The sequence below is a fragment of the Hibiscus syriacus genome, unplaced genomic scaffold (assembly GCF_006381635.1).
Source record: "Hibiscus syriacus cultivar Baekdansim isolate YM2019G1 unplaced genomic scaffold, ASM638163v2 tig00110429_pilon, whole genome shotgun sequence".
Classification (NCBI taxonomy): Eukaryota; Viridiplantae; Streptophyta; class Magnoliopsida; order Malvales; family Malvaceae; genus Hibiscus; species Hibiscus syriacus.
Window position 1 is genome coordinate 6,736,370 of NW_024062733.1, and position 21,617 is coordinate 6,757,986.

Consider the following 21,617-nt stretch of genomic DNA (forward strand, 5'->3'; position numbering starts at 1 on the left):
TCCAAAATGTAAAAATTATACCGATACCCAAAGGGGTATCGATACTACTCTACATAGTAGTATTGATACCATAGGCATATTATCGATACCATTAGGCCCCAACGGCTAGTAACGGCTAGTTGATTTAAATATAACAAAGGTAGTATTGATACTCCCTTTTGGAGTACCGATACCCTCTGTTCTGGGTAGCTTTATTTTGCACGAAATTGATCCCTAACAGCTCCAAAACACTCCCAACGACTAAAAATGGTCACAACAACATTCCAACATATAAATACAAGTTGAGGACACTTGAAGAAGGGTTAAAAACACATATCCAAACAATCAAACACAAGAGAAGAGTTTTTCATTATTATTTTCATTTCTCTTGTAAGTATTGTGTTTGTGTGAGCTTAATTCTTTTAAACACCTACCTTTGAGAGGTTTATTTTTTACTTCTTTTTATCTTTTTGTAAAGGGGTTTTGGTTCTATCTTAGCCAATTCAAAAGATAGGGAGTTATAAATTTTACTCTTGATATTTGGAAAAGAAAGAACAAATTAGTGGATTTGTTAGACAATCCTAAGTGAGGAGCTTAGGTAGTGAATTTAGACTTGGTTGAGAAGTCAAACCACTATAAATATTTGTGTTCATTGTCTTATCTTTTTCTCTCCTTACTCCATAAACACATTTTTATTAATGCACCCCTTTGCAGCACTTTCGGTTGTTTAATTGAGCCTCTTCAAATTTTAACAATTGATATCAGAGCTTGACTCATTAGAATTTTAACCATCTTGAGATGATCTCGAAGAAGCTCTATCGATTCCCGATGCAACCGATAATGAAATGACTTTAATCTCCGGTGTCTACTACATTGAAGATTCACAACCAGTCAACAAGCCACCCTACTCTAATAGAGCAAATTATGCATATTGGAAGAATATGATGATGATCTTCATTCAAGCCAATGATCTAGGAGCTTGGAACTCTATTATGAAAGGCTACACTATTCCAACCATCGAGATGGATGATTGGAGTGATGGAGAGAATAAGAAGTTCCAACCCAATGCTAAGGCTATGCACATTTTCTTTTGTGCATTAGTCCCGGATGAATATGTAAGAGTCTCCTCTTGTTCCAATGCCAAAGAGATATGAGATAAGCTATAAGTCACTCATGAAGGAACCAATTAAGTGAGGGAAACCAAGATAAGTCTTCTCAACCATAATTACAAGAATATCAAGATGAAACCCGATGAAGACATCAAAGCTATGATGGATAGATTTTCTGTGATTGTTAACGGTCTCAGTGGATTTGGAGAAGTAATCTCTAATGAGAAGCTTGTGAGGAAGATGACCTACTTTCTTCCAAAGTCTTGGCAATTGAAGAATACGACTATTATCGAAGCTAGAGACCTAAAGTCTCTCACTCTCGATGAGATGATTGGTTCTATTCTCACTCATGAGTTGATGGTGAAGAAAGAGGAAGAAGATGAACAGAAGCAAAACAAGAAGAAGAAGAAGAAAAAGAAGAAGAAGAAGAAGAAGAAGAAGAAGAAGAAGAAGAAGAAGAATGTAGGCATTGCCTTCAAGTCCACCAATGAGAGCAATCAAGATTCAAGTGAAGAGGTAGATGAAGACGATGATGAAGAAGAAGAGATGGTCAAGCTCTTCAAAAATTTCAAGAGATTCATGTCTTCTAAGGAAGTGAATCATGAAAAAAGCAAGAAGAAGGGTCCCCCGGTGTGCTTCAATTGTCAAAGAACGGGGAATGTCAAGTATGAAAGCCCTCTCTTAAAGAAAAAGGGATCATCCAAGAAAAAGGCATTTGAGGCAGCTTACAGTGATAAAGATGACTCTAATGATGAAGATGAAGTAGCCAACCTATGCCTCATGGCCATTGAAGAATATTCAATGGTATCTTCTAACTCAAATAAATTAAATTCACATTATTTTGATGAGTTATAAGATGCTTATAATGAGTTGTATTTGGAATTTGAGACCATGAATTCCAAATATAAGAAATTGATTTCAAAACCTAAAGTTGAAAATGATTTGGTTTTGAAAGAAAAAGTTGATTTTGAGAATCAAAATGAAATTTTGAAAAATGATTTAGAGCTTTCAAAAGTCAAAATCGATGATTTAGAAAAAGAAAATTTTGATTTGAAAGTTAAGCTTGAGAGCTTAACAAAAGAAAAAAAAATCAATTTCTCAAAACAACTCATTATGTTTAAAAATGGAAAAATGCTCACGTTGCCATTTTTATAGTCATTTGGCACATTTTTGTCCTATAAAGAAAAGAAAATCTTTTAAAATTAGACAAGAATGGATTCCTAAGGGAACAAGGGGCATTGAAACTAACGTCCAAGGATCCAAAGCAATTTGGATACCAAAATCCAAATAAATGTCTCTTGTAGGTGTGTGGGAGCAATGGCCACGAAAATGAAGAAATCAACAAGCTCTAGCCACATTCTAAAAGGAATGGGTAACCTCTAAGGTTAAAAGCTTTTTATTTTTGCATAATTGGTTGCTCATTTGATTTTTGGCATGCATGATTTTTTATCTTAAATTTTTCTGTTTTGTTTGTCATCTTATGTATGTTAAAAAGGGGTTATGATGAACATTTTAATGTTTTTAATGATTTTTTATAATTTTTAGTTCATCATAATTAATTTTGGTCAAATTTGGTTTTAAATGCAAATGATATCCCTCTAACAATTGATATCAAATTTTCAAAATATTTCGATTTAATTTTTTTTTAGTTTTTGACCTAAATTTAAATGTTTATGCATGAAATTTAAAAATGCAAATGATATCTCTCTAACAATTGATATCAAAATTTTCAAATGTTTAACATTTTTGAAAAGTTTTATGCATATGCACTTAATTTCAACATTTGATATTGCATAAAGTATTTTAGACTTGGATATATTGAATTTCATGTGTTACTAACATTTTTGTTATTCTTTGTTGAAATTTAATTTTGTTTAACTGTCAAGCTTTTAAAGTCAATTTTTGTTTGGAATGCACTTTTTGAGGGGGAGATTTGACTTTTTTCAAATGATTTTTATGTCAAATTCACTACTTACTCTCCAATGTTTTTTTTTTAACTTTAAAGTTGAATTCTTTTTTATCTAAGAGAAAGGGGAAGAAGTATGGTTTGAAAATTTTAATTTTTAATGAAAAAAGGGGAGCTGAACATTTTCATAAATTTTCCAACAATTGGTAACTTTTTCATTAAAAATTTTGTTAAGGGGGAGTTTTGCCAAAAACAAATTTTCAAATGTTTTGTTATATCAAAAAGGGGGAGATTGTTGAACTATATTTTGATATAACAATTAAGGCAAAATTTTTTGGACTTGAATTGAATTTATTCAAAGCTTTCAAAGTTCTTAAAGCTTGGAATTGAGCACAAAACGTTTTTCTGGACAAGTAGTACTGATACTGTTCTAACAGTATCGATACATAATGAACAATACCGATACTATTCATATGGTACCGATACCAAAGGTAAGGGAAGTATCTATACTCACTAAGTAGTATCGATACTACCAGTATTACTCAAATTCCAGAATGCAAAAATGGTATCGATACCCAAAGGGGTACCGATACTACTCTATATAGTAGTATCGATACCATAGGCATAGTATCGACACCATTAGTCCCCATGGCTAGTTAGTAACGTCTAGTTGATTTAAATATAACAAAGGTAGTACCGATACTCCCTTTAGGAGTATCGATACCCTCTGTTATGGGCATCTTTATTTTGCATGAAAATTGATCACCAACGGCTCCAAAATACTCACAACGGCTAGAAACGATCACAACAACATTCCAACATATAAATACAAGTTGAGAACACTTGAAGAAGGGTTAGAAACACATATCCAAGCAATCAAACACAGAAGAGGTTTTCATTATTATTTTCATTTCTCTTGTAAATATTGTGTTTGTGTGAGCTTAATTCTTTGTAAACACCTACATTTGAGAGGTTTATTTGTTTACTTCTTTTTATCCTTTTATAAAGAATTTTTGGTTCTATCTTAGCTAATTCAAAAGATAGGGAGTTGTAAAGGTTGCTCTTGATCCTTGAAAAGAAAGAACAAATTAGTGGATTTGTTAGAAAATCCTAAGTGAGGAGCTTAGGTAGTGGATATAGACTTGATTGAGAAGTCGAACCACTATAAATCTTTGTGTTCATTGTCTTGTCTTTTTCTCTCCTTACTCCCTAAACATATTTTTATCAATTCACCCCCTTTGCAACACTTTCTCTTGTTTAATTGAGCCTCTTCAAATTTAACAATTGGTATCAAAGCTTGACTCATTAGAAGGTTTAGTCACCTTGAGACGATCCTCGGAGAAGCTCTACTGATTCCCGACGTAACCAACAATGAAATGGCTTCAACCTCCGGTGCCTACTACATTGAAGATTCACAACCAGTCAACAAGCCACCCTACTTCAATGGAGAAAATTATGCCTATTGTAAGAATATGATGATGCTCTTCATTCAAGCCAATGATCTAGGAGCTTGAAACTCTATCATGAAAGGCTACACCATTCCAACCGACGAGATGGATGATTGGAGTGATGGAGAGAAGAAGAAGTTTCAACCCAATACTAAGGCTATGCACATTCTATTTTGTACATTAGGCCCGGATGAATATGGAAGAGTCTCCTCTTGTTTGAATGCCAAAGAGATATGAGATAAGCTCCAAGTCACACATGATGGAGTCAATGAAGTGAGGGAAGCCAAGATAATTCTTCTCAACCATAGCTACGAGAATTTTAAGATAAAACCCAATGAAGACATCAAAGCTATGATGGATAGATTTTCCGTGATTGTCAACAGTCTCAATCGATTTGGAGAACTAATCTCTAATGAGAAGCTTGTGAGAAAGATGATCTACTCTCTTCCAAAGTCTTGGCAATCGAAGAAGATGACGATTATCGAAGCTAAAGATCTAAAGTCTCTCACTCTCGACGAGTTGATTGGTTCTCTTCTCATGCATGAGTTGATGGTGAAAGAAGAGGAAGAAGATGAAAAGAAGCAAAACAAGAAGAGAAAAAGGTAGGCATTGCCTTCAAGTCCACCAATGAGAGCTATCAAGATTCAAGTGAAGAGGTGGATGAAGATGATGATGAAGAAGAAGAGATGGCCAAGCTCTTCAAAAAGTTTAAGAGATTCATGTCTTCCAAGGAAGTGAAGCATGAATAAAGTAAGAAAATGAGTCCCCGGTGTGCTTCAATTGTCAAAGAACAGGGCATGTCAATTATGAATGTCCTCTCTTAAAGAAGAATGAATCAATCAAGAAAAAGGGATTTGTGGCAACTTGGAGTGATGAAGATGACTCCAATGATGAAGATGAAGTAGCCAACCTATGCCTCATGGCCATCCAAGAAGATTCAATTGTATCTTCTAACTCAAATAAATTAAATTCACATTATTTTGATGAGTTATAAGATGCTTATAATGAGTTGTATTTGGAATTTGAGACCATGAATTCCAAATATAAGAAATTGATTTCAAAACTTAAAGTTGAAAATGATTTGGTTTTGAAAGTAAAAGTTGCTTTTGAGAATCAAAATGAAATTTTGAAAAATGATTTAGAGCTTTCAAAAGTCAAAATCAATGATTTGGAAAAAGAAAATTTTAATTTTAAAGCTAAGCTTGAGAGCTTAACAAAAGGAAAAAAATTAATTTCTCAAAACAACCCATTATGTTTAAAAATGGCAAAAATGCTCACATTGCCATTTTTATGGTCATTTGGCACATACTTGTCCCATAAAGAAAAGAAACATCTTTTAAAATTAGACAATAATGGATTCCTAAGAGAACAAGGGGCATTGAAACTAACATCCAAGGAACCAAAGCAATTTGGATACCAAAATCTAAATAAATGTCCCTTGTAGGTGTGTGGGAGCAATGGTCATGAAAATGAAGAAATCAACATACTCTAGCTACATTCTAAATGGAATAGGTAACCTCTAAGCTTAAACGCTTTTTATTTTTGCATAATTGGTTGCTCATTTGATTTTTGGCATGCATGAGTTTTGATCTTAAATTTTTATGTTTTGTTTGTCATCTCATGTATGTTAAAAAGGGGTTATGATGAACATTTTAAAGTTTTTAATGATTTTTCATAATTTTTAGTTCATCATAATGAATTTTGGTCAAAATTGGTTTTAAATGCAAATGATATCCCTCTAACAATTGATATCAAACTTACAAAATATTTCGATTTTGATTTTTTTTAGTTTTTGACCTAAATTTAAATATTTATGCATGAAATTTAAAAATGCAAATGATATATCTCTAACAATTGATATCAAAATTTTCAAATGCATAACATTTTTTAAAAGATTTATGCATATGCACTTAATTTCAACATTTGATATTGCATAAAGTATTTTAGACTTGGATATATTGAATTTCATGTGTTACTAACATTTTTGTTATTCTTTGTTGAAATTCAATTTTGTTTAAGTGTCAAGCTTTTAAAGTCAATTTTTGTTTGGAATGTAGTTTTTGAGGGGGAGCTTTGATTTTTTTCAAATGCTTTTTATGTCAAATTCACTACTTACTCTCCAATGTTATTTTTGAACTTTAAAGTTGAATTCTTTTTTATCTAACAAAAAGGGGGAGATGTATGGTTTGAACAAATTAATTTTTTAATGAAAATGGGGGAGCAGAACATTTTCATACATTTTCCAACAATTTGTATATTTTTCATTAAACATTTTGTTAAGGGGGAGTTTTGCCAAAAACAATTTTTCAAATGTTTTATTATATCAAAAAGGGGGAATTTTTAACTATATATTGATATAAAAATTAAGGAAAAATGTTTTTGGACTTGAATTGAATTTATTCAAAGCTTTCAAAGTTTTTCAAAAATAATTCAAAGTCATTAAAGCTTGGAATTGAGCACAAAATGTTTTTCTGGACAAGTAGTACCAATATTGTTCTTACAGTATCGATACCTAATAAACAGTACCGATATTGTTCATATGGTACTGATACCAATGGTAAGGGAAGTATCAATACTCACTAGGTAGTATCGATACTACCAACATTGCTCAAATTCCAGAATGCAAAAAATGGTATCGATACCCAAAGGGTACCGATACTACTCTACATAGTAGTATTGATACCATATGCATAATATTGATACCATTAGGCCCCAACGGCTAGTAACGACTAGTTGAATTAAATACAACAAAGGTAATACCGATACTTACTTTAGGAGTATCGATACCCTCTGTTATAGCCAACTTTTTTTGCATGAAAACTCCCAACGACTTGAAACAGTCACAACAACATTACAACATATAAATACAAGTTGAGGACATTTGAAGAAGGGTTAAAAACACCTATCTAAGCAATCAAACACAAGAGAAGTGTTTTTCATTTTATTTTCATTTCTCTTGTAAATTTGTGTTTGTGTGAGCTTAATTCTTTGTAAATACCTACCGTTGAGAGGTTTATTTGTTTACTTATTTTTATCCTTTTATAATGGGGTTTTGGTTCTATTTTAGCCAATTCAAAAGATAGAGAGTTGTAAAGGTTACTCTTGATCCTTGAAAAAGAAAGAACAAATTAGTGGATTTGTTAGAAAATCCTAAGTGAGGACCATAGGTAGTGGATGTAGACTTGGTTGAGAAGTCGAGCCACTATAAATATTTGTGTTCATTGTCTTACCATTTTCTCTCCTTATTCCCTAAATACATTTTTATCAATTCACCCCCTTTGCAACACTTTCAGTTGTTCAATTAAGCCTCTTCAAATTCTAACATCATCTATGTATTCCATGTTTCTCCTAAAATGTTTAAGCAAGTGTTTTAATGTTTTGTTATGCTATTTATGCCTCATTAAGTCAAAGAATTAGCGTGTGAATATTTTCACACATAGGTTCAAAGAAGTCAGAAGAGTAAAGTTATATAGGGACATCATATCTTTGGAGAAGATCAGATCAGATTAATTTGAAAATTAGGTGGTTTTGTTATTTTGAAGTTTTGTTGGCATGCACTACAAATTTTTAAATTACAAATGCACTGATCTGTTTTGTAACTATACTAATTAAGGTTTATGTAAATATATTAAATATTTTTTCATTGTTTAATATTAATTTTGATTTTAACTAGTGTTAAAGAGGGTTTCGTCACTAAAATAAAAGTAAAAAAATTAGATTTTAATTAGATTTTCAAATAGTCAAAGTGTTGAAAAGTTAATGTGACACCTCAGATTCGTATACAGGTCAGGTACGGGTTGGGGTGTTACAGGCTAACACACTAAGTATATAACAACGAACTCGGACACTTCCCTTTTCATGTTCTGTCACTAGTACAACTATTGAAGCTCTTAGTACATCTTGTTGCTGCTTGGGTGAATTGAGAGTGTACTGCATTACGCCTTATAAAGGATCTTACTACATAATTGAGAGTCTGTTTGCACACACAACTGACCCCTATAGTACAATACGTTCCCATCACGTAACTTAAACCCCCATACCTCACCTTGGCAAACTTATTCAAAGCAAGCCCTTAATCGATCGTCTGAACTCTATAATCTCTTAGTCTCACCTACTAACTCTAACTCAACCTACAACTCGACTAACAATCCACCATCACTAGTCAGACTCAAACATGCTAGGAGGGTTTGCAACTCAGTCATCGATTTTCTGCTCAAGGCATCTGCCACTACAATTGCTTTACCCGGATGGTAATCTATTACAAAGTCCTAGTCCTTAAGTAACTCACCCACCTTCATTAACTGAGGTTCAAATCCTCCTAAGTGATTAGGTACTTGAGGCTCTTGCGATCAGTGAAGATATGTCATTTCTCACTAAAGAGGTAGTGCTGCCAAATCTTTAAGGCAAATACTACTACTACTAGCTCAAGGTCGTGGGTGGGGTAATTGCACTCGTGAGGTTTAAGCTAACGGGATATATAAGCTGCAACCTTACCCTATTGAATCAAAACACATCCAAGACCATTCAATGAAGCATCACTAAAAACTGTGAAGTCCTTACCCAACTCTGGTTGAGTTAACACTAAGGCTTGAGTTAAGATGACCTTCAATTGTTCGAAGCTTTTCTGTCGCTTCTTATCCCATATGAAGGGAACTTCTTTCTAGAGTAGTTTAGTCAGTGGGGAAACTATCATCGAGAAACCCTAAACGAATAGATGATAGTACCTGACTAGCCCTAGGAAAATGCTCACCTCTAACTCATTCTTAGGTGGCTCCCACTCGACCATGTCCTGAATTTTTTTAGGGTCAACTTGGATATTGTCTGCTGACACCACATAACCTATAAATGAAACCTCTAGAAACCAAAACTCAGAATTCCCAAATTTGGCATACAACTATCAGTCTCAAAGTGTTTGAAGTACGATACGAAGGTGCTTATCGTGTTCTTCATCCGATCGTGAGTATACCAAGATGTCGTTTATGAACACCACTAAGAACTGATATAGGTACGGGTTAAAGACTTAGTCCATGAATGTCACTGGGGCGTTGGTGAGCCCAAACGGCATTACCAAGAAATCCTAATGACCGTAACTTGATCCTAAAAGCCATTTTTGCTACATCGAAATCATTCACCTTCAACTGATAGTATCCCGACCTCAAGTCGATCTTGGAGAACACACATGCCCCTTGAAGCTGGTCGAAGAGGTTGTTTATCCTAGGGAGAGGATAACAATTCTTGATTATTAGCTTGTTCAGCTATCTATAATTGATAAACGACCTCATCGACCTATCATTCTTCTTAATAAACAAGACCGAAGCCCCTAAGAGATATGCTCAGTCGAATGAAGCCTTTCTCTAACAACTCTTGGAGTTGATCCTTTAACTCTTTCAACTCTGTTTGCCCCAAAACCCCCTTATCTGAGCACTCAGATCAATTGGGTTAATTGCCCAATTCATGACGATGGTACCGATATTGTGCCAACAATATTCGTACTGACCCTTGGGTATCAATACCGAAAATAGCTTTGATGTTTTGGGAAACATTAGGTATCGATTCTCCTATAGGAGGGTATTGATACTAGCCCGAGTACCAATACTAAAAATGGCTTCGATGTTTTGAAAAATGCCTCAGTATCGATACCCATACTGGGAGTATCGATACTCTACCCTTGGTATTGATACTCCCTTGAGTATCGATACCAAAAATGCATTATGGAATCCATTTAGTGCTCGTGGTATCGATACCACCATATGAGTATCGAGACTGGACAAACATTATCGATACTCCTCTTCTCGAACTCCCTCTTTTTACACTAGTTGGTGAACAATATCATAACTGTTCTTCTAGTACCGATACTCGTACCCAGAAATACCTTGTTTTGAGCATGAAAATGTGGTCTAAGTCTACCCACTTGGCCCAACAAAGCCATTAAGCATTACTTAAGTCTTATTTAAGGTATTAGGGGTTAAAATGAGTCACTTGAGAAACAAGACTCCTTGGGTCAAGCCTCTTATAAGCTAAGGTAATTATATTTTCCCATCACATGGTCTGGGTAATAAATGTTCTTGATGTGAGAAATAACTTGAGAAACAAGAAGTTGATTCAGGAGTGCCCAATTCCATGATCCAAAAGATGAGATCGTAAACGAGAAGATCATCATCAATAGTAGCGGGTGGAGCTTTCCAATTAATTAGGGGGCGATTTAAGGGACCTAATTGTCATGCTAGAAACGAGTACGTGATCCATCTCCAATAGACCAAGCAAGGAAGCTATAGAGCGGGGGCCAAATTTTTTCGAGCGCACTCTACATACGAGAGCAATTAGATCTGCTTATAGAAGTCGAACATGAGAGTGGATTCTGTATTTTTGTCGTAAAAGAGAAACCATTAAGACGTTGGTGTTAGAAACAAGACCATAACAAATCTTTAAAATGAAAATAATGTTCTGATTGTGGGGTTTCGCACTCCAAGCCCGTCATTTTTCTAGGGTTGACTTAACGTTTCCCAACGAACAAGAGGAATCTCATGGGTGTGAGAGTTTAAACTCTAAATATATTTTCAAATCAACGTTTCTATTTCATCACATATGAGGGATAGAAAGTGACAAGATTACATATAGTAAGACGACAGAGCGTTTAAAACTGAATTAGCTAAGGTCACACAACTGGAAAAAGAAAATTGAATTAGCTAAGGTCACACTCCAAGAACATTCACTTGTTGGATGCCAAGGTGGGAAGCCACAAGGTTAGCCAAGATCGTACTCGTATTCCCTTAAAAGAAGACTTGAGATTTAACTTTGTTGATTTCATGGCCCCAGAAAGTTCTAAATTCACCAAGGATGTGGTTTATGAGACCTGTTTGAGAGATGGTAGCTTTGGCAAACAAGATGAAATCGTCAGTGAAAAAAGGTGAGAAATTGGGAGACCACCTCAACAACGTTTAAACGAAACCCAACCACTTCCTTCAACAACCTTCATAATACGATGTCCAAGCCTTTCTATAGTCAAAACAAAAATTTAGTGTGAAAGGGGGTCACCCTGCCTAGTGTCTCTCTGCGGGGTAAAAGCAGTACCAAGATCACCATTAATTTGAATTTGCATGGTCGACGAAGCGACGCAATGCATGATCAGACTAATTAGAGGAGGAAAACGAGCCTCATGTGAAGTATCAGCTATAAAATCCCAACGGACGCGATCGAAGGCCTTTTTAAGATCAATTTTCACAACCATTCATCCACTCATCAAACGGATGTTCTTCTGGTTAATAGTTACATTACCAGTAATGTTGCGACCAGCGATGAAGTTTGTCTGGTTGGGAGCTATAAGACAGGGTATAATATAAGACAAGGTAGGTTATGCTGAAGGCGACGGACCACAATTTTTGTGATTATCTTGTATAGAACTGAGCAAAGCGAGATAGGCCACAAATCATTGAAAGAAGTCGGACTAAAGACTTTAAGGATAAGAACAATGATGATACGATTAAGGGCGGGTTCAATGTCCGATATAGCAAAAATAGATCAAACCATAGGAATAGATGATTGACAATGTCTCAATGCTTCTGATAGAATTGAGCATGAAGCCATTAGCGTTAGGGGATTTCAAGGGAATATTGCAAAGAGAGCTATTTTATTTCCTCAAGGTCCCAAATTTGTATTGCCTATTTTAGCGTCCAACACGATATTTTGGAAGATGTGGACAATGTTTTCTGTTATGACATTCACCTCTGCAGTGGCCAAAAAATTTGGGTTGACCTGGCTCTCTTTGAGGATCATCCATATCGATATGAATTCGGCTAGATTCAGGTCGACCCCGTAACTTCATATGCAATTGAGAATTTGGCAACCATTCCTCAGAAATTGTGCATGTAGGCCAATATGCTTCATTTGGGAGGTATTTGAAGTCACAACTGTAAATGCTGCGCATAGTGTACAAGCTATAACAATCATCAACATATAAGTATGTGTCACCATTGATGTGCATACATGCAGCAATAGTGTGAGCGCATGGGAACCTAAAAGCTTGAAGTCGACCACAATCACACCATCTTCTATTCAGATTACCAGTGCATGTTGTAGAATTACCTCCCTCATGTGGTTGAACTAGTGCTTGGACAACAAAATATCATTTGAAGATATTGTTCCGTTGGTAGATGATGACGACACACCATTAGTTAATGAGTCTAATTTTTTTGAGGTTGCTTCAGAGGGACAAAGTTTTGATGTTGAGGATGATGTATGGGAGACAACTATTTCACGATGTCAAGGATTGCAAAATGCTCAAATGTTTGGGTAATGACAGACCCTCAACATGAAATACCTCACCATGATTTTCCTCGGTATCATCTTGCAGATACAATGCATGACATTAACTACGATGCTATGCGGAATCCTGAAATATTTGATATATCAGAGTTATGTGCTGCCCACTGGGGTTCTTCAGATGAGTGGTCATCTAAGTTGGCTATTGGGTCTCAACAACTAATTTTTCTTTTTCTTTATATTTTTTTTTTAATTTTAATAAGAATAATTATGATTTTGTTGTATGTTTTTCTCTATCTTTTTGATACTTTTTTTATCTTCTTTCTCTATCATTTGATTATTCTTTTTTTTTTCTCAATGTTAGATTTGATAATATCACGACTAATCTAGATGACGCTTATTTGGAATCCTCTGTTGATATTCCTTGTTATGAACCCTCATATTGTGAATTTGGATACACGATTTTGTATTCGTGGATAGTTTTTCACGATGGTTGATTTTGATTTGTAGTTCTCGATGTTCTTTTAAACCTTAAAAACCCTAAACCCTAAACCTTTTGTAATTTATTTATCGATGCAGCCAAATTTGTTTTTATTTATTTTTTGTTTGAGTCTTATAGTTGAAATTTTAACTTTTTCCATATATGATTATTATATGATCTAAAATGGCTATTTTCAATGTTATATGAGAATTTATAAATTATGTATTTAATATTTTTTTTGTAGTTTGTTTGTCGATGTAGTCAAATTTATTTTTATTTATTTTTCGTTTGAGTCTTTTAGTTGAATTTTTAAGTTTTTCCTTATATAGTTCTTATATGATCTAAAGTGACTAGTTTCAATATTATATGAAAATGTCTAAATTACGTATTTAGTTTACAATAATAGTTGTAAATCGTTATTATAATTTTATATTTTCAATTTTTAGTTGCTTCTAGAAAGGGTAAACTACACATTCAATATCTAAACTATCAGTTTGGTCCGTTTTAGTACTAAATTTTTTATTTGTTTTTCAAAATTATACATAAATTTAGTCTTTGTTTCATTTTAGTATATCTTTTAAAGTTAACGCTAAATTTTGAAAAAAAAAATTGTTAGTTTCGGTACTAAAACGAATCAAAACGGATAGTTTAGATTCTAAACACATTATGTTTTTAATGGTAGATACTAAAATGAAACAAAAACTAAACATTAAATATGATTTTAAAAATATTGAAAGTTTAGATACTAAAACAGATCACAATTGATAATTTAGTTACTAAATTCATAATTTACCCTAAAAATAGAGTTATCAATCAAATTTATGTCGCACATTGCAGTTTTTACAATCATGTATGGAGTTGGCATCGTTGATGATGATGGTAAACATCTCAAGTCAAGCCACAAAAGATGGAGCATCGATGTCGGATCCTGGACGCGTGGCAAACACCCAACGGAACCACGGCTGAGACGACAACGGAGTTAGTTTCCTTCTTTCCCGCTTGATTTCTCCCTCTCCTCCGATCCTACAGCGTTTGCCATTCGATCAGAAAAATTCTTCAAACCCAGTCTTCAAAATTATTATTTTAACCACATAACCCCATACTTTGCCAATTAACAGGGATTCATTTGAACCTTTGTTCACCTTGCACCTCCCTTTTCAGGTTGGGCTTCGATCTATCATGTCTCCCCAATCTTATGGTAATGTTTCATATGATTTAATTTTCTTTTTCTATTTTTTTTACCATGAATTTGCAGATTGTTCATCTTTTTCGCATTTTTTATTCTTGTTTTCTTGTATTTTAACAAATGTTGAATGATCATGTATTTATCTTTGAATGGTACAGTGTTTAGCTTTGTGTGTGTGTGTGTATAAGCAAACACTTTGCCTTGAATTCCCTGTTTTCTAACTATAATTTAGCTAGGTTCTTTACTGGGTACCGGATTCTTTTAGTGTTCGTGTGTGTTTTATATCTTCTTTTGTGATTGCAAGATATACCCATGTCATTTTTTTTATGCAAATAAATAAGAAAAATTAATGCAAGGCATATAACTAAGCATAGAGACTTGAACTTTATATTAGCAGGAGCGAACTTGAACTTTTAAAATTCTGAATGGGTAAACTTGAACTTATAAAATTTCAGGTGGCGAAAATAGATTTTTAATAGAAAATACGTAGAAAAAATTTAAAATATAAGGTAATTTTAAATTTTCAGGGGCAAATGCCCCTACATGCCCCTCTCGGTCCATCCTTGACTAAGCAAATGAGGAATCTAAAGTTACGCCCCAAAGGAACTTTAGCATCTGATCGGTAAGTCAATTCTGGATCACCAAGCAAAACACTATGGAGGATTTGGCTATTCTGATGTAACCGCGTTTCCATATTTTTGAGTTAATGTTGAAGTAATTATGAGACAATGCATACGAAGCTGATATAACTTGTCTAGTTTTTTTGCTTTTCTTTCTATGTTGTTTAACTAAGTGTTTTGTTGTTTGCCTTTTCCTCTTCTGCAGCCAAGAATCGGGAAATCGTGATCGAGTGGTTAAACAGTATTCTTCCTGACCTCAGTTTGCCAACAGAAGCCTCTGATGAAGAGTTGAGAGCTTGCTTGATTGATGGCACTGTTCTATGTAAAACCTTGAACATCCTTAGGCCTAATTCTCCAAACGAGGTTGTTCGAAACTTAACTTTGATTACGTATTTTAGATTCTTTTGATTAGATCTTAATGTTATTTTACAGAATGTTTATGTTGTGACTTATTGTGCATATTTTCCCCAGGAAGTGTATCCTGAAAATTCTTCAGTATTGCAGTCAGAAAATGTTAAACGGTTTTTGGCTGCTATGGATGAGATGGGAATACCCAGATTTGAGCTATCAGACCTAGACAAGGTATACCCTAATAAACTGAATTTTTCCTTATAACAATATATTTAAATGAAATTTGATTTGTTACCCACATTCAAACAGGAGATTCTGAAATTATGAATCAATTTAACTGAAAAAGTTTAATGAATATGTTTAATCTGTAAAATCAAAGACTATATTGGTGCTACACAGATACTTATCGCTTTTGTTTTATCTGTTTCCTCGTTTATGAACCTGGAAGAATTTAAATGTTATTCAATGATCTTACTTTTTTCCCTCTTCTTCAGGGATCTATGAAGAGTGTTGTCAACTGCCTTTTAGCACTAAAGATACATTTCATATCATCCGTAGAGGACTTATCTGCCATAAGTACCATTACGAAAGCCGAAAGCATTGATGGGGATGCATCATCCCCTGGCAGTCGCCCACAATTATCTGATGAAGAAATGAGGAAGGCTTCCCCTGGATCAAAATTCCAGTGTGACATGCACAGTTCTGTAATTCCAGGTATGCCTACGTGCCTCCTTGTTTGTGCTCAATAACATTGTATATGGGATACTTTGAAAAGTTCAAGTGCTTTCAATGGGAAAAATGACATAAGGAATGTATAAAATGAAGACAATTCTAGTTAATCGGCTATTTAATTGATGGTTAGTTTGTGTACATTGCACTTAGGACATACTAGCCTTGTAATCACTGCTAACGTAAAGAAAAAACCTTTCAGTTTTAAAATCGATTTCTAATCTATTAAAACTGTGTATATATATGCTTATTTCATATATATAGCGAAATCTGCTTTCTACAGAACTGCCAGCCACAGTTCTGCAGAATGTTGGACACAAGTTCCATGAAGCGTTTCAGTTGAAACAAGTGTGTTATGCTGAGCTCCCTGTGACAAAAATTCTAGAAATGATGGAACCGAACAATTTAGAAGTAAGTGGGCACAATTTATTATGATTTACATTGTGTTTTGTCTAGCTTTCTACTGTTAAATACCCCCAAAAAAACTTGTTGTTTGATGTATTCTCGTATTTCCTCTGTGCAGAATGCCCCAACTCAGTCACTTTTAAATGTTGTGTATGGTATTTTGGATGAGAGTGTTGAAGCAAATAATGGTGAAGTACCTAATGTACGGTATATGATGAACTAATGGGTGTAACTTTTTTATGTCTGTTGTGTGTTTTTGGATTTAATATTTTACACGTATGCATGATCAAATATATGGATATTATGTTAAGAGAGGATGATGAAATTATCTTTGTTGTCTCAGCATGTGGCTTGTCTACTGATAAAGGTTGTGCAGGAGATTGGACGGCGTCTATCTACTCAAGCAGATCACCTAAGAACTGTAAATCCTATTCTATATTACTAGATTTACTTCTCAGTTTCTCTCTATAGATTTTTATGTGGTATTGTGCCTGCAGCAAAACAATATTTACAGGGCTCGTGAGGAAAAGCACCGGTCGAGAATCAGAGAACTTGAGGCCCTTGTATATGCAACTCATAAAGAGACTAAGGTGCACAAACTAATGAAAAAAAAATCCACTAAAAAGAAAGTTCTCTTTTATGTGTAGAGGCTAACCTGTGTATTTGATGAACTTATTTGTTACAGCATCTCACAAACCAGCCTCATCAGATTAAGAGTCGAATAAAAAAGAACAGTTCTTGGTTTTCAAGCTGCTTCCGTCCAACTCGCTCACAGTCACAGGCATAATTATTTAGATGTTATTTTACACATTGGTTATCAATTATTTCAAAATGTCAATGTGGAGTCTTTCCTGTCTGAATATCTAAACTCATGAAATACGAGTACCTTTCTCATGGAATTTTTTGATTCACTTAATTGCAGAATGTGAAAATGGAAGAAAAACAGAAGGTTGAGAAGCAGGAGACGATGAAGTTAGCGAAAGAAAATGAAAAATACATCTTTGAAATTGCAGCACTTAAGCAAGAACTGGAAATTTCTGGAATGATGCAGAAGTTTTACTCCATGGAAATGGAAGCAGAGGCTAAGGCTGCTATAACAGTACTTCAGATGAGGATAAAAGATCTTGAGTACCTCCTTTCTGATTCAAACAATAAGGTGAAAGATCTTGAAGCAAGTTTCGAGTCAAAACGCAAGAGGTGGAATATGAAAGAGAAGATCTACCAAAGCTCTATTGATTTTCAGTTTGAAGCAATGCAGGTATATATATTGGTTTTTCATTTGAGTTTTGAATTTTGTTCTTCGGCATCGTTCATTTTACTAATTTGTGCAAGTGTTTCAGGATTTGAGGTCAACTTCCCTAGCCATTAAGCAAGAAATTTTGGAAACAAAGAAGAGCTATATTTATGAATTTAAAGACATAGGTGGGTTTGTTGTTGAAAAGATTTTTTCAGCTTGTTTTGTTATTGGTAGAATTTGTTATAAGAACTTTTTCTCTTTAGGATCAATTTTTAAAGCATTAACAGAAGCGGCTGGGAACCATCATGAAGTCCTGGCTGAAAATCGAAAGCTTTTTAACGAGCTACAGGATTTGAAAGGTACCTATAAGATGCTTCTTTTTAATGGATCCTGTGATTTTGTTTGTCACCTCCTTCAGTATTGTAAAATTTTTACAGGTAACATTAGAGTTTTTTGTCGAATAAGGCCATTTCTGCCTGGACAAGCCGGAAAAATGTCGGTTATAGAAAGTATCAGTGAAAATGGACAGTTGGTTATTTCAAATCCCTCCAAGCCAGGAAAAGATGGCCAACGGTCATTTAAGTTTAATAAAGTCTTTGGTCCAGATGCTACTCAAGGTTTTCATTTCTATCATTTAAGTTGTTTGTTGTTGGTTGATTTGACTGATATTCCTTGCAATATGAATTTGAATCTCTTTGTTTTGTGAAGCACATGATATCTAATTTATAGAAACTCTTTTAAACAATGTCAGGGGAGGTGTTTTCTGATATTCAACCTTTTGTTAAATCGGTAGTTGATGGATATAATGTCTGTATATTTGCTTATGGTCAAACTGGTTCTGGGAAAACCTATACGATGGTATGAAGCCCTTCACTTAAGTTTTACAAAGTTGCGCTAACATTTTGAACAATCCCGCTCAACATTTCTTTTGACATTTCCAGACTGGTCCTAATGGAGCCACTGAAGAGGAATGGGGTATTAATTATCATGCTTTGAATCATCTCTTCAGAGTCTCTCAAAGTAGAAGAAACCACATTCTCTATGAAGTTGGGGTTCAAATGGTTGAAATATATAATGAACAAGTGCGCGATTTATTATCCAGTGATGGTTCTCCTAGGAAATATCCTTATTTTAATCAAGATGGACTTGCTAAATGGAAGTTTGTAAATCTGTATATATATATATATATACATGTGCATGTGTGTATCCCTTTTTGAAGTGTTTTGTTTTGAAAGTTTGAGTAATATTCATGATTTAGTTATATTTCTTTTCCTTAATCCGTGCACGGTTGGGATTACAACTCTCTCTCAACCTAATGGGTTAGCTGTACCTGATGCTAGCATGCACCCTGTTATATCACCCTCAGATGTTCTAGATTTAATGGATATTGGATTCCAGAATCGCGCTGTTGGTGCTACTGCTCTAAATGCAGGAAGCAGTCGCTCTCACAGGTTTGTATATTTAATATTTTTAATCACATCTGAATGTTTCTCCAGTGACATGATTTAGATTTATTGCTACAGTGTAGTCACAGTTCATGTTCGTGGGAAGGATTTAAAGACCGGAACTGTATTGTATGGTAATCTTCATTTAGTAGATCTAGCAGGCAGTGAAAGAGTAGATAGATCTGAGGTAACGGGAGATAGGCTTAGGGAAGTACAACATATAAACAAATCATTATCTTCCCTTGGAGATGTAATTTTTGCTCTTGCACAAAAGTGTCCACATGTGCCTTACAGAAACAGCAAGCTCACTCAAGTACTTCAAAGCTCACTTGGTACTTCTTTCATCTTTATTCTTAAACTACAAAACCTTCTCCTCGTTTTTATGCTCAGGGAACACTGATGTTATGGTTCATCTAAATTTCTGTATGTTACATAAGTTCCATGGTACTGTATGCTATAGGAGGCCAGGCAAAGACCCTTATGCTTGTGCAGCTCAATCCCGATGCCAGTTCTTATTCCGAAACTATGAGTACTTTGAAGTTTGCTGAACGGGTTTCCGGAGTTGAGCTAGGTGCTGCACGAAGTAGCAAAGAGGAGAAGGATGTTAGGGAGCTAATGGAGCAGGTGCAGTTTCTATATTCCTCGTGTATCACATTTTTTTCTTCTCCAATGTTATAATTTCCAATTCAAACCCAACTGGAGTCAGACATCATCTTATTTCAGTCTCCTTTAAATGTTTATGAGAGTCATTTGTAAATGATACTGTACTATTACTCTATTCATATTATTGTTTTTCGAGTTTATCCGGCTCTTGTAGATTGCATCTCTCAAGGAAACAATAGCGAGAAAAGATGAGGAGATCGATCGAATGAAATCACTTAAATGATCTACAAACATGGATACCACAGCATCAACGGTGAGCAGCAAGGAATAGGCTGATTGAGGTATGGTTCTTCCTCTATTCTTTAGGTGGTTTTCCTCATGAAAGCCGAGAACTGTCAAAAGGTGGGAAAGGCTTAGAACATACTGAGAAAGCAGTTTCGGATCATGAAAATTGTTCACAGTGATAATAAGCATCCTATAGCTGGTTTCCCAGCAGTCCATGGGTGACTTAAAGTTTACTGAGATATCTGATATACTTTCTATGGGTACAGAAACTGATGCCTCAGCTGCAATACAATCTTTCTTCTGAAGGCATTGAGAACCATATTTTGCCTCTTTTTAATTATATCGAAACAATCTAAACTGAAAATTTTCAACCCACTACTGTTTGAGTACTCGGGACAACCAGGTGTCAACTGGAGATTTGAACAAAAGTTCTTTGCCACTCCACCTGTGGTTCAGTCAACTTCGTAAACTTAATAGCATTGCAATTGCAATGTAAGTTCTGTTTCTCGATGTGTCAACCAGCTCTATCGGGTTTGCAGATAACATTGATGTGGGGAAACTTTATTCCAGCGTTTTTTCATTTTAGGGTGCAAACTTCTCATACGAGATGATGTAAGCATTCTTTCATGCACAGTTCTTTTGATATATTTTTTCTGTTGTTGCATTTTGGTTATAAGTTGAGAACACCAGATGTATTCTTTGGCTTCTTTACCCTATAGCTCGTATACGCTCTATTCTTGCTGGACCAAGGTACCATTGAAGGAATGGCTTATAGAAACCAGCACAAGGGTTAAACGCTTCGAGGACAGACTCTACAAAGCCGATAACAAGTACGTAAAACTCAGAGCTCTTTAGCTATGGTGGATAAAGAGTGAGTAGATTCTCTTGTGTTGTCCCTTTCAGGCGGTAGAAAGAGTGTAAGCTCCCGAAGACATGATTTGAATTATGTTGAAGTCACATTTTCAGTTGAGAGAAGGATGCCTGTCAAAGAAAAGGGAATAGGTGTAATTTCCAGAAGAGGTTCCATTTTAAGACGAATCCATTGGTATGATTCTTCTGCCTTGCTTAGATGATGTGCATAATGATTTCAATGGTCTTTCCTCTAAGCTCTGCGCCCATAAAAGCTTAATCTAAATTTATTTATTCATTTATTTTGCTTGAGATGCAAGTATGTATATATGAAATATGGAATATGCCATTATTTGTATGTATATATGAAATATGGAATATGCCATTATTTGTTGTTACAAGAAACATCATTTCTCACATATTCATTTAAATTAAAAATATTTTTTGTTTTGATCATTTCTCGTTTTTTTAATATTTGATTTATTGATATGTTTATCCTAATCAAATATTACATAGATCTATTATTATGATAAAAACTTTCTAATTATGTTGCTGTTCTTTTTTCCCCATCTAAATAAACCTATTATTCTTTGTTTCATAATTAGGTATATCTTTATTGTCAAGTGGAAAATTGATTTACGTTAATCCTACATGTGGATTGGAATAAGGATAGAAAAACAAATGCTTGAATAGCAATTAACTATCATTATCTCCCGTCACTTTCC

General features: G+C 34.6%; 1 pseudogene; it reads left to right on the plus strand.

Moving 5' to 3' along the window:
• Window positions 1-14,053: 14,053 nt before the first annotated feature.
• LOC120124918 lies at window positions 14,054-21,184 on the plus strand (annotated as a pseudogene).
• The last annotated feature ends 433 nt before the right edge of the window (window positions 21,185-21,617 follow it).